The sequence below is a fragment of the Rhinopithecus roxellana genome, chromosome 6 (genome assembly GCF_007565055.1).
Source record: "Rhinopithecus roxellana isolate Shanxi Qingling chromosome 6, ASM756505v1, whole genome shotgun sequence".
Taxonomy (NCBI): Eukaryota; Metazoa; Chordata; class Mammalia; order Primates; family Cercopithecidae; genus Rhinopithecus; species Rhinopithecus roxellana.
Genome location: NC_044554.1, coordinates 144,422,888 through 144,440,657, shown reverse-complemented (window position 1 = coordinate 144,440,657; position 17,770 = coordinate 144,422,888). Strand labels below are relative to the sequence as shown.

The 17,770-nt window shown below is 34.5% G+C and overlaps 1 protein-coding gene across 6 annotated transcripts in view; it reads right to left on the bottom strand.

The window, feature by feature from the left end:
* The window catches only part of HDAC9 (histone deacetylase 9), a 907,594-nt gene that overhangs the window by 514,633 nt on the left and 375,191 nt on the right, over positions 1-17,770 (bottom strand). Inside the window, exon 1 of one of the 6 annotated variants that reach the window (XM_030932439.1) lies at positions 4,372-4,391. The exons of the other annotated variants lie outside the window; for them this stretch is intronic. The gene's annotated coding sequence lies outside the window, so the exon portion shown is untranslated. Of the gene's footprint in view, positions 1-4,371; positions 4,392-17,770 lie in introns of those variants that run through there. 6 annotated transcript variants of the gene reach the window in all.

Here is a 17,770-nt window from a genome sequence, read left to right as displayed (position 1 = left end):
TGAAGATAAAGAAAAAGGGCCGTGGCCAGATGCAGTGGCTCATGCCTGTAATCCTACCACTTTGGAAGGTCCAGGTGGACAGATCACTTGAGTCCAGGAGTTTGAAACCAGCTTGGGCAACACAGCAAAACTCCTCTCTACTAAAAATACAAAAATTAACCAGGTGTGGTAGTGCATGCTTGCAATCCCAGCTACTTGGGTGGCTGAGGCGGGAGGATGGCTTCAGCCTGGGAGGCCCAGGTTGCACTGAGCTGAAATCACGCCATTGCACTCTAGCCTGGGCAACAGAGTGAGACCCTGTTTCTAAATAAATAAATACATAAAATAAATAGAGGTTATGAGACAAGGAAGGTGAGGAACCTCAAGAAGCTCGGAGTGGTCTTCATTAAGAACACAGTAGGTCATTCTCAGACAAAAAAAGAATTGAATGCTGCCACCAACTTGCATGAGCAACAAGCTGATTTCTCCCTTATAGCCTCCAGTAAAGAACACAGCCAATGTGTCCCACTAATACTTTGATTTTAGACTGATGAGATCCTTACTGAATTTCCAAATCACAAAACTGTAAAATAATAAATTGTATTGTTTTAACCTGTTAAATTTTGCTAGTTTCTGATGGCAGCAATAGAAAATTAATATAACATCTAAATAGATATATCTCCACATTAGAAAAAGAAAGAGAGTCCATCACTGGATAAGGGATTTTTAACAAATTTACAAAAGATAGAAGTGGAAAGTGGTAGAAGCTTAGTAACTGGTTAAGAAGATCAGACACAGCCATAAATTATTGTACTTTAGGAAAGAAATATAGACAGAAGAATAAAGACTTCAGTCTCAAAAAAAAAAAAAAAATCAAGGAATGAGAAAGAAATGGCTAATACTCAGATCTGAATGTATGAAGAATTATTCAGATTCTGTTTCCAAAAGAGTAGATCCTGCTCCTATTCCCACTCAGCAGAAACCACCAGCCCAGGAAAAAGAGGGTGTATTTGTATTGTTTACATTCTGTTCTTCAAAAATTTTTAAATGAAACATGCAAAATTCACAAACTCCATCTACCTCCACAGAAATCAGACTTTCTAATGTATTTCCTCTTTCTTAATAATGAATATATAATGAAGGATCACAGTGAAGGACTTTGTGGGGAAAGTAAGCAACATAAAAAGCAACATCAAAATAAACAGGAGAGAAATCAATAAGAGATGAAATACAGATAATTCAAGAAATAAAAGAACTTATAAGCAATTTAAAAATAATGAGAATCGTTGGAGATATACAAGAATATGGTGCATCTATAGAAGGAGAAGCAATATAAAATTAACCAACATAAAGTAAAGCACTTCAAGAAACTAAGTATATTATTGCTGGAAAAAAAAATTAGAGTTTATTAAAAGAGGAAATTCTGCTTCATATAATGGTGTATCAGGTAAAAAGAATCAACACTTGTAGAAAGTACTAAAAAAGCTCCACAAATATTTTTAAAGGCAACTAAAACTGACGAAAGAAATCAAGCTGAAGATCCTAAGTGCCCAAAATATCCCAAACATACAATAAAGTATTAAAGGGATAAGATACAGGGTAAGAAGGAATTCAGAGGAGTAAGCTAAAATTTGAGATCACACTGACCCTTGGAAAGTTTAGTGATTCCAGAAAAGGTAGTTGAGAGGCTAAACAGAGGTCTGACCACCTACTAAATATTGGAGGACATAAATTTAAGTCCAGAACTCACCAAAGAGGGGTTTATATCAAAACGCTGTATGTAGGATTGAGACATGTAGGTGTTATAACCTACATGCAAGAAGTTACAACTCAGAAATAAAAGGAAGCATAAAATATTCCTAGATAACATAAAAGTCCACACTTGAATCATTTCATTCCCAGAATTTTAATTAAATTGATCCAGTATTGCTGATGCCCCCTGCCATTTGAAAAAGGACTTGTTAATTTCAAACAACATACTAGGCCTCACATTGTTTCTAAGAATTTTAACATAGAACATCTGATACGCAATTAAAAAATGACTAGGCATGTGAAGAGACAAGACAACCTGACGAAAATCAAGATGACACAGATGAACCTATAGGCAATACAAATAATGTGTTATCCAACGCAGATATTAAAGTAAACATACTTAATATATTCAAGTAAGGAAAAGATGACTTTGAAAACTTTTTAAACCACTACCTACCATTTAGAACTAAAGAAAAATATGATGGTAGTTTGAAATCCAAATGTAGCTGTAATCATATTAAATGGAAGTGAATTAAATACTACAATTTTAGAAGAAAAGTATTTTCAGTCTGGATTAAAATATGCTGCTTAAAAGAAATTTTAAATATAAAGATATAGAAAGTTTGAAATGAATGAGAGATACACTATGCAAACACTAACCAAAAGAAAACCAATGTAGTTAAATTAGCACCATAAAAAGTACTATTAGATGCAAAGGAAAATGAAACATGTTTAAAATAAAACTCAAATAGACAAATCGATTTTAACATATTTCCTGGGAGATATGTTAAACAGGCTGGGAGATTTTAACATATTTCCCTCAGTAAATGCCAGACAAGCAACAAAAACTTAATTGCATGACTATATATGTACTTGAAGTACATACAAATCCTTGATGATAATTGACCAGAGAGGTTTCAACAAATTTCCAAGTATTAATATCTGAGTATGTCCTATACCCACAGTGAGATTAATCCAGAAATCCATAATAAATAATAAATAGATAACATCTGTGGGTTTGACAAGTATTACACTCATAAGTCAAAAAGGAAATCAAATGGAAAACAAAAAACTATTTTATTTGGATAACAAAACTGGTAAAAACTAAAGCATAATATGCTAACAGGAAAAACTAGTTTTCAATACATAAAAGAAAACAATAAAAATCAATAAGCAACCAACCACTTCAAAAATTAGAAAAAGAAATAAAATTTAAACTGAAGGAAAATTTTTAAAAAGGTAACTGCAGAAATAATTTAAATAGAAAAAATACGCAGAACAAAGAGGTTCAGTAAACTCAAACGAATAATGTGGGAATATTAAAGGAGACTTCAAATACATTATAATAGGATTTTCCATTATAAAAATAAAAATGGAAAATTTAGATATAAGGGACTAGCCAAACATACACAACTGACATATAATAGAGTATTTTAATAGTCGTAAGACAATTTTTAATAAATCTAACCCATAATTTAAAACCTCCCCTAGCCTCCCACACACACCTGTAGGCACAGATAATTTTATCAGTAAACTGTTTCAAAACTTTAAGGAAGAAATAACACCACATTCTTCCAGGAAAGAGAAAAAGAGTAAGCACTGAATAACTCATTATGTGGGTATACCCTGGTGTCAACTGTAATAAGAGAATCTCAAGATAGGAAAATTACAAACTAATCTCATTCATAAACACATAGACTAAAATCCTAAACAAATGTAAGAAATAAATCCAGAAATAAATTAAGGATGAGTTCAATTTATTTCGGTTATTGGACTCTTCAAGGAAAATTTTAATTAAAACTGAAACTATATACCCAGTGGCAGAGCTAAAATTACAAAACTGCGGACACCAAGTATGGAAAAGGAAGTGGAGTGACCAGCACTCTCATACAGTACCAGTAAGACTATACATTGGCACAATCACCCTGGAAAACTGTTCGATATTGAGTATTAAATTTGACTATATTTGTATGCTATGCTATGGCATATAAATGGCATACAAAGGTTTCCCTATGCACAGGAAAAACTGTGAGAATAAAAACACTATTAAACATGGTCAAAACTGGACACACCTAAACACCCATCAAGAGTAAAGTGGTAAGTAAATTGTCATATATATTCACAGTCATGGAGTAGATATTATACAGCAGTAACAATCAACAAACTAAAGTTATAAACAACATTGTGAATCAATCTCACAAACTTAACTGAATAAAAAGGCCAGTCACAAAAGAATATATACAATATAAAGACATTTTATGTAGCATAAAAACAGCCAAAATGAAATAATAACATTGACAGAAATCAAGATAGAGATTACCTTTGGGGAAGAAGGTTGGATTGGTGTTGGGGTTGAGGGCTTGCTTGCTATAATTCTAATGTGTTGGCATTATTTTATTTCTTCATCTGGGGGTTAAGAACTAGAATATGTTCATTGAGCATTTTCTGTATGAGGGTTTTAATTAAAAAAAAAAAAGGTCCTGACTTTTAACAGCATTCTTAAAAATAACGGAGTAATAATGTGAACCTAGTGTCTGCATAATTTTATAAAACAGTTCTATAAAGAGTGGATGAGAACCAGAGGCCTAGACACAGGAAAGAAGCTAAGAGGCTGTGTGTAACAAATAATAATTCACTTACCAGAGATCAAATACTGGGGGGTCACAATGAAGATGGAATTGCTTATAACATCATTATTTGAAGGTTAAAACATACTTCTATATGATAGTCATAATTTCCAGTTGATTATTTTTTAAATGTTAAGACCAGAAGTTGTAAACTCTGAGTTTTACAACTATTTAAAGGAGATAGATAACATTACATGATAACAAGAAATACTTAGTCAAAACATAACCATTTACTAATTTAGTGATCACCACCACATTACTCAGGTTCTCCAGGCCTCTGTTTTCTCGTCCTCACAGCTGGAAGGATGAAATGAGATAATCTATGTCAGTTGTCTAGCTGAATATCTGGTATATAAGAAGCATCACTTACATGTAAGCTATATTATCATCATAGGAAACTGACTAAAGTCATATTAGTTTAAATTAGTAATATTTTAATCAAATATTTCATCTAAACATTTATTTAAAAAATCTAACAGTAACACAGTGATCTTAAAATAATTGGGGGAGATCTCTGTTCAGATGCTGCCCTGGAGATAAAGGTTGGCAATGTAACTCCCAACAAAGCGACAATTTCAGTCCAAATTTGCCAGCAAAAAATATGATGGCTTTTAACACGCAGTTGCTTTTCCTAGTACTAATTTCAGTGTTATATTCATATAATAAAAAAGAAATTGCATTAGAGAGCATAATACAGCTGCTAATAATATGAAGTACAAATGTCACACTACTAGGTTACAATATTATAAACATTTTAGGAAATACTGGATGTGACTAAAACTTTTTAAGCATTTTGGACTTTTAAAAAAATTGTAAGCAAAACATTTTAATATCTTTCAGTTTTACAATAAACACTTTCATTAAAATTCTCCCTTTACCATTTTAACTTAAACTAAATCCAAAATTACCAATATCTACTTAAGCATTACGTAACAGATTTTTACTTTTAAATTTCATGAATTTTATAATAGGATCAATCTATGTCAAAAAGGGTTAGGTTTGCATTCTAAAAATCAATTAAGTACCAGTTTCCAACATTTAGCCTTTTTTTTCCTGACTGAAAAGTTGGCGTATGTCTGAGAGAAATATATGTGTATGTGTGCATACACATGCACACATACACATACACAAGATTTGTTGTAGGCTTCTTTTGTCTGACTTTGTTATTCTTTTCCACGGTTAATAGGCTTCCCCACAGAAAGAGTACCACTAATTTAATTTTCTTCTTCTGGCTTTTTTACTCTTCTCTAGAAACCATTGCTTATTTTCCAGAGCCTATTAAACAGGTTGAGTTGCAAAATGTTAGTCACAGTAGATCATTAGGTTCTTTTAATAATTTTTCTGCTCAATCTATCTTACAGGAAAACATAGTCTTTCCCTTCAAATATTTTCTATTTGGGTTCAGGATAACCCACTCTTTTCTTTTTTTCTTTCTTTCTTTTTTTTTTTTTTTTTTGAGACTGAGTTTTGCTCTTGTTGTTCAGGCTGGAGTGCAATGGCGCGATCTCAGCTCACCGCAACTTCCACCTCCTGGGTTCAAGAGATTCTCCTGCCTCAGCCTCCCGAGTAGCTGGGATTGATTACAAGCATGCGCCACGACGCCTGGCTAATTTTGTATTTTTAGTAGAGATGGGGTTTCTCCATGTTGGTCAGGCTAGTCTCGAACTCCCAATCTCAGATGACCTGCCCACCTCGGCCTCCCAAAATGCTGGGATTACAGGCGTGAGCCACTGCGCCTGGCCCCAGGATAATCCACTCTTAATACAATAGAATGAATTTGAATTCCATAAAATACAGAAACCTTTGAATTTTGTCCCTCAAATGCAGCTGCTTTTTTACTATAATTCCACAAAATTTTATATATTGAAGAAACCATTGTTTATTCTGCCTTGAAACCAAGACTGAAACCAAACCCCTGTCAAAAGATTTCTTTCCTCTCTATAATTCCAGGCAGGTTAAACTATAAACACAAGTACAAATAATGCTATAAATTATCATCGGTATGGTGATGGGCTGGAATTATACCTTCTACTCATGAACAACTATGATTATTAGAAGCAAACATAACTTTGGGGGCCAAGGCAGGAGGATCACTTGAGGCCAGGAGTCGGAGACAAGCCTGGACAACACGATGACATCCTGTCTCTACAAAAAGTTAAAAAAGATTAGTGGTGTGTGGTAGTGCATGTCTGTAGTCCTGGCTACCCAAGAGGCTGAGGTGGGAAGATGGCTTGTGCCCAGGAATTAGAGGCTCCAGTGAGCCACGGGTGACCAGCAGAACTTCTGTCTCTAAAAAAATAGAAAATAAAAAAAATAATAAAATAAAAAAGCAAATCTTCGGTTAACATTTCCAAAACCCTTAACTTCATCCATAAGTAGTATGCAAACTGACTATCTGAAATACTTGATATAAGAAAAGCTTGAAATTTAAAGTAGGATAGATGGGTGCCTTTCTTAAATATGAGGACAGGAAGATAAGCTGTAAGAAAACCGAAAGGGAATTTCCTTTCACTTTAATAAGGAAGTTAAATGATGTAGCCCAAGGGGACACACTATCCTTAGAGAACTCTACTAGGCTTCAGCACAATCCCCCAAATCCACACTTGCAAATGTTAATTTGTAATTTGAATACCATGAAAATTAAATCATCACCCCAGGCAGGCTGATTGACTGGCAAGGGAGCAAAAATTGAAGGCGAAGGGCTATTTTCTGTGGTTGCCGTTAGTCAATTATAGTCAGTCAAAGGAAGCTTACATTACCTGTTATAAAATTGCTTCCCCAGAAGACAAATGCTTTAAAAAAATAAAAAAAAATAAAGCATTTGAGCATGTAAACTACCAAAATGCTATTTATTTACTCACTGTTTTTGCAGAAAATGTTTTCACTTACCAGTTTAATATAATTTTATGCTTTCCTATCAAATTCCCACTCCACTATAGTATTTTTCTATTAGACTTTTCTGGAAAGAGGAGTTAATTCTTAGCATTTTAACCTCAGTTTCATTTATCTGGTAAAACTTAGTAGGAAGTAAGAGATGTCAGGCACTTGTAGCTAAGGAGAGGGAGGAATGTAGGGGCCTAAGATAAAAAAATTATAACAAGAGTAGAGAGGGGTGAAATGACCCCAAGATACACCTAATCAATCTGAGTTTTGCCTAGCTGGTAACCCGCTGGTAACCTGCTTCTCTGACTCATGCCAGCTCCGAACAGCAACCTCTTGGTCAGTAGACTGTGGCAAAACTGTGTCAAGTATATCTCGGCCAAGTTGTTGCTGACCACAGCTTTGACCAATAGCCTGGAAAAGGAAGTCACCCACTCATGTTCAGCTTGACTCCCAAGAAACCAAAGAAACAGGATAAGGTCTGATTCTACCTGGGAAGATCCTACAGTAGCCACAGAATAGAACCCATGGTACAAGGTTCCACATGAGGTCTGTGGGGATAAGAAAGTCAGGTTGAAGAAGGAAGGACCCTCCATGGGAGTTGGAGTGACAAGCAAGAGCCACCACCTCCAGCTCTGTCTTTGTTACTACTCTGAGTAGAAGTCTACAGCTTATCATTTATTAATCGAGGTTTTGTCTAGTTAAACCAAAAAAAAAATTTTTTGTTTTCAAGATATTATTCTGTGACCTTTAGCCACGATATAGAACACTGCAAAAGGAAACCAAGATTCATTAGTTAAAACACAGTAGCATTGGCTATGAACTTTTAAATAAATTCAATCTTTGTGAATTGTTATCCAGTACTTAAAAGGACAATAAATCTTACTTCCTTTGGAAACAAACTACAAGAGTATTAATAATATTAGTGGGTTACTACTGGTTTGAGCACAAACTGATCTGAATTCTATATTTATTGATATAGCTTGGAGGTCACATAGTAGAGGGTTTTTTTATGGTTTCCTGGTAACCATTTTCTGTCAGAAGCATTAACCATATTTCACATATGCTCATCTAAGTTACCAAGCCTAAAAGAGCTCTCCTCTTGCTCATTAGAGATAATGTTGCCTAATTCAGGTTTTCATTTCAATACATTCTTTTCATCATTTTCACCTGTGAATTCTGGTCAACTGTCCACAATTTAATTACCAGCACACTGGCACTGACAGGGTGAGTGTCTCTTTTGATAATGCAACACTTCCCTGGGGCAAAATGCCAAGGAGCTGTCAGCACAAAGGTACCCACTCTTTGATGGCAGGGCAGCAAATGTCATAACACAACAAATGTGATTCAGCCTCAACATTTTAATAAAAACCAAGCCCATTTGAGGCCTGTATGGCCATACACAACCTCAGAGAGTGAGAAAGAACACACGAACCAGATTCCGTGGTGTCAGTGTGTGTATTTGCATACATGTGTGTGCTGCTGGGAGCACATGCAGCCTCTCTTTCAGCGGCAGTGATGTAGCTCCCACCTGGGAGAAGACGACCCATCCAGGGACAAGTAAAAATCAATTTAGAAAGTCTTATCACCTGAAAATAGGTAATTTCAAACACCATGAAGCCAGTTTACCAATACTTTTGACTAATCAACAAAATGAAGCTCTATGTAAACTATTTTTTAAAAACTCACTAATGCCTCAACAACAACATCAAATTCAGTTGATATGAAAGAAGATTAATTAGAGCAGATGTTTGTAACCTATAGTTTATAAGACTTTTAAGTCCTATATTCAGAGATCAACCAATTTGTAAATATAATGGGTCAGCTGCACAGAGGCAGATATCAACTAATCAGAAAGAAATTCTCAATTAAAAGTTTATGAATAATTTGATAATTTTTTAAAATTATATTTTGTAACTAACTTTAAAAGTTAAATTAAAATTTTGAAGGCAAATACAAATTTATAACATCTCATAAATTTTATTTCTTCACAAATATATTCACTGAAGCAATTTCCCTTTCAGTTAATGACAGTTCTATTTCATATTAAATTACAAGAGTAAGGCACTATAAGTTGATGGGATTATCACTGAGTAGTTCACTTGAAATACTCTAGGAAAAATGGGAGCAGAACTGCATGCACATCCTCTGGGATATGAAATGAAAAAAGCTTTATTCTCTTCTTTCTCGTTAGCAAGGGTTAAGTTAAGAAATGGACATGCTGAGTTAATCAGAACCTCTGAGATTCAACAAGTATCTGCAAGGAATCCTGGGAATGGAAATCTACTAAACTAAGATCTCAGAAAAGGCAGGCACTTGAGCTCTACTGCCATCTTTCTATACCAGAAAACCTGAGTTTGAGGACAACACAATTGGTAGCAAAACCGAAGGTGGATAAAACCATGTGTGACTCCCAAGTATAGCTATATCTAAAGCTGGTTCTACCTCCAGGACCATCATTTATGCGAGCCAATAAATACCCTGCAGCTATTTGAATTGGACATTTTCAACTTGGAACCAGAGTTCTGCATGTTACATCGCTGCATATTCAATTTAGAAAATAAAAAACAATTTGAAAAATCTCTTGTGAACAAGGAGCTTGCTGATTATCCCATTTAAGTAAGTACACAGTAAGCATTGTTATTCCCATTTTATAGACATAGGAAGAGAGGCGGTGTAGAGAAAATCATAACTGAAATGGAGAGGCCAAACCTTAAATTTAGTGTAATGTTATACATAATCTTATTTACTAATATCTTCCATCAACTGTTTTTCAGGTTCATAATCATATGAATGAAAGTGGTGAGTATATATAAGCTCAAAAACTAAAGGTGGGCTGGGTTTGGTTGCTAACACCTGTAATCCCAGCACTTTGGGAGGCCGAGGTGGGTGGATCACCTGAGGTCAAGAGTTTGAGACCAGCCTGGCCAACATGGTGAAACCCCATCTCAACTAAAAATACAAAAATTAGCCAGGCGTGGTGGCATGTGCCTGTAGTTCCAGCTACTTGGGAGGCTGAGGCAGGAGAATCACTTGAACCTGGGAGGTGGAGTTTGCAGTGAGTGGAGATCACACCACTGCACTCCAGCCTGGGCAACAGAGCGAGACTCCATCTCAAAAAAATCAATCAATCAATCAATCAAATCAAATCAAATCAAATCAAAACTAAAGGTGGACAAATAATGCAAATGACTTAATTTATGGTAGAATGAAATTATTTTATCAAAATTTGTTCTAGCTCAGCTATAATTATTTCACCTAATGATATCAATAAGAAAATAAAATGTGCTGGGGACTCTATTTATATATGTAATATGTCATTACATTTCTATCCCAAGAAAATTTTAGAGATGGAAACTCACAAATATTTTAAGGAGTTAAATCTCCATAGCAAGTAAAAAATCTTCTTCTGTTTCTTTCAGAAATAATTTCCTTGCTTCTTTATTTTATCCTTTGGTTTCAATGTTTTCTGATTATAGCTGATGTTATCAAGGTTGGCACTAATTGATGATAAAGGAACATTTTTAAATAGCAAGGAAAACACATTCTAAAGATGCTTTATAGCTTTCAGTAATCTAATTTGTGGAAAATGGAGAGAGGAGTACCACAGAGTGCTTTTCAATAATTTATGGTGGAGATTCATCTTCTAAATTTAGAAACATAATTTGTGACCCAACTGTGCTGTGAATCTATTTGTGTAATTAGATGGTTGGCTACATCCCCAACCCAGTCCATTCTTGTACTGTCTTCTGGGTGTGTAACAGATTTTATGCTTCAATCCATCCTTTGGAAAATGATTAAATAAAAGTCATTCATTTATATTTTTAAAATATGATTATTATCAACACTCAGACCTGGCTGGCAGATTCTCACTAAGAATTATCCCTTCTCAGTTTGGAAAAAAAGATAAATACTAGTAACAAAATTCTTTTTTCTTTTCCTTTCATTTAAATGCTGTAATTACACAGGATTCTTCAAATGTGTAATGAAATCAATGTCCTGGCTAAAATTTCACAAAAAAATGAGAAAAAGGGACAAGGATATCATAGCCATAAATATTTCCAGTAAAAGATTTACAAGATTATTTGGGTTTGGCTTAACTATTTTTAAAAAGCTATTTCAAATATCACCTTGAACTTAAACTGAAAAAACAGAAGTCATTTTATCTTTATTTTATTTACATGACTATATACAAGCTACAGAACATTAAGTTTCTTAGAGCAAACAGAAAGATATCTGGCTTTTTTACTACACTTATTTCCATGTCCCTGACTCCTTTTTATTATCCAAATATTGGGCTTTAAATAAAGCAAAAAAAAAAAAAAAAAAAAACGCTCAGTTTTCAAAAAGAAAAAATCAAGACGAAAGGCAGCTGCGAATTATGTGAGACCCGTGTGTTCACACACATTATTAGAAATCAGTTAAGATGACAGTAAATTCTGACACCATCCTCCTCCACTTTTAGGTAAGATAAAGCTTTTATTTTGAATATTTTCCTCAGCAAGAGCCAAGATACACAATGAAAATTAATTTATGATGTTTTACTTTACAAAGCTATAGAAGAATAATTATATTTAACCCCATAATGAGAACGACAAAACTGTTAAATAAAACTCATATAACTGGTTAATTATCCAATGCCACATTTTTTAGGGTAAATGCTGAAAATAACAGGTGCCTAACAAGGTATAAGATAATTTTGTTTAATTAGGGAACTAAAGCAAGTTTCTTGTTGTTCACAGGTTCTTCACATGATGAGCAATAAGAAAAGTAAATAAATAAATTTTATTTTACCTTATAATGATGTATGTTTCTAAGTTGCTTTCAAGAATATATTATGTTGAGCTTACTCTAACATAAAGAGAGGATTTAGGACTAGAAACCCAAGTACTTGGGTTTGACTTCCAACTCCACTGGCTTTGTAAACTAGAGTAACTTGTTTAAATTTTCTGAGCCACAGTAGCCTTACATAGAAAGTGGAGACAGTACTTGACCTATTTATATTACCAAGTAAAGTATTTGAAAACATAATGCTTTGCAAATTTTAAAGTGCTATTCAAATATAAAACACTGCTATTAGGAAGTATTCCAGAGTTTTAATCTCAAAATTGGAGCCACCTACCTAAAATTATAAGATTAATTATACTGCCCAAGAACTTCAGTTTTTTGAGCTCAAAAATAAAAAATCTCTGATTTTGTAAATCTCCAGTATTGTTATAAGATTAATAAATGTATCAGACAATTCCTAGATCTTTTTTGTTACATCTAAGCTGGGTTTTAGTAATTCCATAATTAACACTTCAGAAAATTTTAGCAATTCTATAATTATTAATTTAGGCAATTATACTTTGGAATAATATGTCTGTTTTCACATTAGATTATGAGGCTCTCAGTGCATAATCTAATTCCGAGAATATCTTGGTACTTGCTAAATAAATATTTCTGCAATGAATTGAAAAGGAACAATTTCCCCATTTATTCAAAGCTTATGAGTCCCTTCCCTTTTGTCTGTAGGCAATTCTAAATGAGACTCTGGTTTCCATCTGTAGATTGCTTTAGCAAGTGTATTGTTTGATTTAGATCATACTTATAAATATTGATAATTTAGTTCCAGATACCTGCATAAAATATCTGACATTTACTTATTTGTAATAATCTATAGAAAAATTTTGGAAAATAATGTAATCTCTGTAGACAAATTATGAAAAATAAAACAAAATAAGTTATGATATTATATAGTGTTAATGAACTAGCTAAACTAAATAGTTAAGGGAAGCTTTAGACAAGGATTAGCAAATATGTGGCACTTGTATCACCACAACCTCCCAGTCACTAGTTTAGGCACTCCCAGGTAAGCACTACTAATTCTTTTCCACCAAACCTCAGCCTCTTTCTTAACACAATACTCTAGGCAGCTACTATTAATACTGTGAATTTGATATCCAAGGAAAAAAATATTTGCCTGTTTATGTCTTAGGCTATTACGTGCTTGTAGCAGCCCTTGTATGTCCTTGATCTGCTTAACTAAATTCTGGATTTTGGCTCCAGAATTAAATTCCTCCTCCCTCCCCCCCTTTTTTAAATCAATGCTGACCTTTGTGTACTTATCATCATTACACCTGGAAATAGGTTAATATTTTAGAATTAATACAGTATAAGAAATACATAAGAAGTAAGTGAATACCTTCAGTAAGTAAAAAGATAAATAGGACATTCCAGTCTTTTGAAACCACAGGCATATACAGAGCAATTTTTACCCTAACTACACAATTAGAGAAGTTCCTAAGGAAAATTCTGATTAGAAGATATGAATTCATTCAATGAATACTTTACAATTTATTTTATAAAAAGCATCACAGGAATGAGAAAAAAAGTAAAATCATGGTGAACTTACATTGGGAAAAAAGGTAACATTTTATTGTTTCCTTGATAGAGCATCCTAGTTTATATTACATATGTCCAAGTTTATACTATTGCATTAGTCTGTTCTAATGTTTCTAATAAAGATATACCCAAAACGGGGCAATTTATAAAGGAAAAGAGGTTTAATGGAGTCACAGTTCCACACGGATGGGGAGGCCTCACAATCATAGTGAAAGGTGAAGGAGGAGCAAAGGCACATCTTACATGGCGGCAGGCAAGACAGCGTGTGCAGGGGAACCGCCCTTTATAAACCATGGGATCTTGTAAGACTTATTCACTATAATGAGAACAGCATGGGAAAAACCTGTCCCCATGATTCAATTACCTCCCACTGAGTCCCTTCCATGACACATGGGCATTATGGGAGCTACAATTAAAGATAAGATTTGGATGGGGACACAGCCAAACCATATCAATTATATATTGATGCATCTAAGTCTGCATCTCATAAGACTGTTCCCATGCTCTTTCTCTTTCTCTATACAAATGGCAGGTCTTCCCACCTGTGGTTTCCCACAAAGGTCCTTTGACAAATTAAGCCCACACTCCAGCTTGTTACTCTCAATTGGAAGACATGAGCCTCAACTTCCAAGGTTCACTTCTGATATTTCTGCTTGTCTCCTCAGAGTGTCATACTCGTATGTGTTCTTACTGACCTAGCCAGGACATTGTTCCTGCTGCCACTTCTATGTTATCCTTGGGCCACATTCTTAATGCTCATTTTGGTTGTTCCTGGTCTTGAAAGATCACTACATGAGGTTCAGGGAGTGTGTGGCTACCACACAGTTCAGCCTAGGACTCAGGTCACTTTGCTGTTGACCTTGAAACTCTATCTTGATAATCTGCCCAATGGTCACTTAAACTGCCCTGGTTAGCATCTCAAGGCTGCTGACTGAAGCTCACATGCTGACTCTGGATTTCAGATGGATCCTGCAGCAAAGTTACTTGAGACCTAATACTTTAATGTAGCATCTGTTTTAGGTTCCACACAGTCCTTAACATCTGGGATATGAATCTACCATAAGGATGGCTGAACTGGGGCAGATTTAGGTGAAATTGCCATGCTGTTCCCAAAGCCATAATTTCCCTAGTGTCCAGGTGCCCTTTAATTCTAGGTCACTAAGCCAGACTCTTTTCTTTGAGTGAACCTTTTCCTAGGGACCACAAACTCCTTCCTAAAATGTGCCGCCTGTTCTCCAAGCCATCTCACATCACACAGTTCACCAACTATGCCAATAGGGCTGAATAACAAATGTTTCCCCCCGCCAACCCCCTCCTGAAGCACCTCCATATCCACATAAATCAGTGGATAAAAATAATATCCACATAAATCAGTGGATGCATTATATCTGGCAAATCTACATGTCAGATGTGTACTTCACAATTTCTACTACTGATTAATTGAGATTCTTCATTACTTATGCATATCTATCTAACCTAATCCAATATATTCACCTATATGTATGCATATATATATATGTGTGTGTATATATATAATACATGTGTCTTGGTCCATTCAGCCACTAAAACAAAAAATATCTTAGACTGGGTAATTTACAAACAACAGAAACTTACTTCTCACAGTTCTGTGGGCTGGGAAGTCCAGAATCGAAGGGCCAGCACATTTAGTGTCTGGTGAGGGCCCATTACTCAGGGATGATGCTTTCTCTGTGTACTCACATGATGAAAGGGCAAAGGGGCCCACAGGCTCCCTCAGGCACTAATCCATTCTTGAGGGCAAAGCCATCCTGACCTAATCACTTTCCAAAGACCTCACCTCTTAATACCACCACAATGTTGATTAGGTTCCAACATAAATTTTGGAGGAGTACAAACTTTCAGACCACAGCAATATGTAGATGTATACATAACCTATATGTGAACATATATCCATGCAGAAACACATATGACATGTGACATCTACCACTCTTTTCCCTTTGACACTTTCTCCCTCATTTTCTATGTCTTGTTGCATAGCAGTTAAAAAGTAAATGTATGAGATATCTAAACAAATACTCCTTTCCTTTTGATTAAGAAGCTGACCAATCAGAATATAATCTCTGAAGCTTCACCTCTTCCTAAGAAATAAAAAAATAGAATAAAAAGTTTGGTATTAGCAATATTAGTTATGGTATAAATATGAAGAAACAATGAAAGCACAATTCCAAGTCAGACCTCCAAGTACTGTAACAAAAGAGAAGCACTCTTGAAATAAGAAATAATTTATTTCTTAAAGTCTCAATCAAATGTGTTTACATGTGGCTAAGAGAAGAACAGTATCAATAATGATAGAATCATTTGTCAGACAAGCAAGATTACTAAAAGTGCCTGCCCTGTAACCAGAACTCGGAAGGGGATGGAGACTAAAAATAAAATTCACAAGCTCTGTTAGAAATTCTTCTGCTGCTGAAATAAAGCCTTTTTGGAGACATCTTGTCTACCCTTTGCCAAAAACAAAGGCTTCCATCAGTATTCATGGTGCTTATCACCTATCTTTAAAACAATGGCAAAGTTGGCGAATAAGTACCAAAGAGCTGGGGTTGAATCATTAATCCCAGATGTTGATGTAATAATTAGAACCAGGCACTGTTATGTACCATTTAGAGTCAGTGAGTGAGCATTTCACAATATTCTTGCTGACTTTGCTTACTCGCATATTCTAGGCAATCAGAGTTGGAAGGACTTCCAAAAACATTAATTCATTCCACAGACATATTGAACAGTCCAATATTTGCCAGGCATTGATATGTTAGTCGGATTTTACGTACTTCTCCCATAAGTGGCCATGCAGCCTCAACTCAAATATTTAATAGAGGTAGTACGATCTTTTGAGATACTTGTTTTATTTGTTAACACCTTTGTTAGAATGCATTTCAGTTGGAAATATTTAATGTCATGAAAAATGGCAAAAACCAAATAATAGGTGAAACATATTTTAAAAGTCTGATTCTAATTTTATTAAATAAAAAAGACATGAGTATATAGAGGAGGTATAAATTGGAGATTTTCATTATCTGAGATATTAGAAACAGATAATTAGTAAACTTAAATTTTATAGCAAACTTTAGGGAGACTTTTCTCAAAATTAAACAAAATATTTTAAAAGTATATTTAAATATATCTTTAATAAAATTTTCAGTAGGATTTATAATTCTGAGCTCCTTCTTTAATGAACAAAGTATTTTTTGTGGAGGGTGGAAGGCCCATGGTGGGGAAACTTTTTTATTTTATGTAAACTTTTATTCCAGTGCTACACACATCCTGAAAAGTAGGGAAACCAGAGGTGTATATCTTAGTATATTGATTAGTATAAGTAAACATTCCAATAAACCAGCGACATCAAGAAAGAAAACATTTTGAACACCACAACAGCACTCCTGGTGCCCTCTCTCATTAACACCCTCAAAGTAACTACTAGTCAGACTTTTAACATCCCATATTAGTTTTGACCATATTGTTAACTTTATAAAAATTAAGTCATACATTAGGCACCCTTGTGTTTGGTTACTTTCTTTCAGTACTATATTTGTAAGGTAAACCAATATTACTGTATGTAACAATGGTTCATTCTTTTTCATGGCTGTATGGTGTTCCATTACATGAATGTTTCATAATTTATCCACTCTAATTTTGAGGCACATTGTTTTCACTTTTTGGCTACTATGAATAGGGCTGCTACAGACATTCTTGCACATGTACTTTTGGAAAACACATTTAGTGTAAACATTTCTACTGGATGTGTATCTAAAGGTGTATGCTGGGTCTTAAGGTATACATATGTTCAGATTTACTTATTATAAACTGTTCTGGGCTTAATTTTGCCAGCAAAAAAAGTTAAGATTTTATATCACAATCTTCAGTTTTGACAAAATACTCTAGGGTCTATCAATTGTCCCAAGAGCTTTTCTTATTCCTCTGACATGCAAATTATTCTCTCTGCCCCGATTCTCTCACTTTATTATTATACTTTTAAGCATCTACTATGCCACAAATCTTGTAGCTTTGGTCTTCTTGAACTATCAACACATCAAATTCTACCAGAATGTCAGGAGCCTTGCAGTCCCAGTTGTTTTCCAACTTTGCTTTTAGCAATAAAATCCTGAATCTTT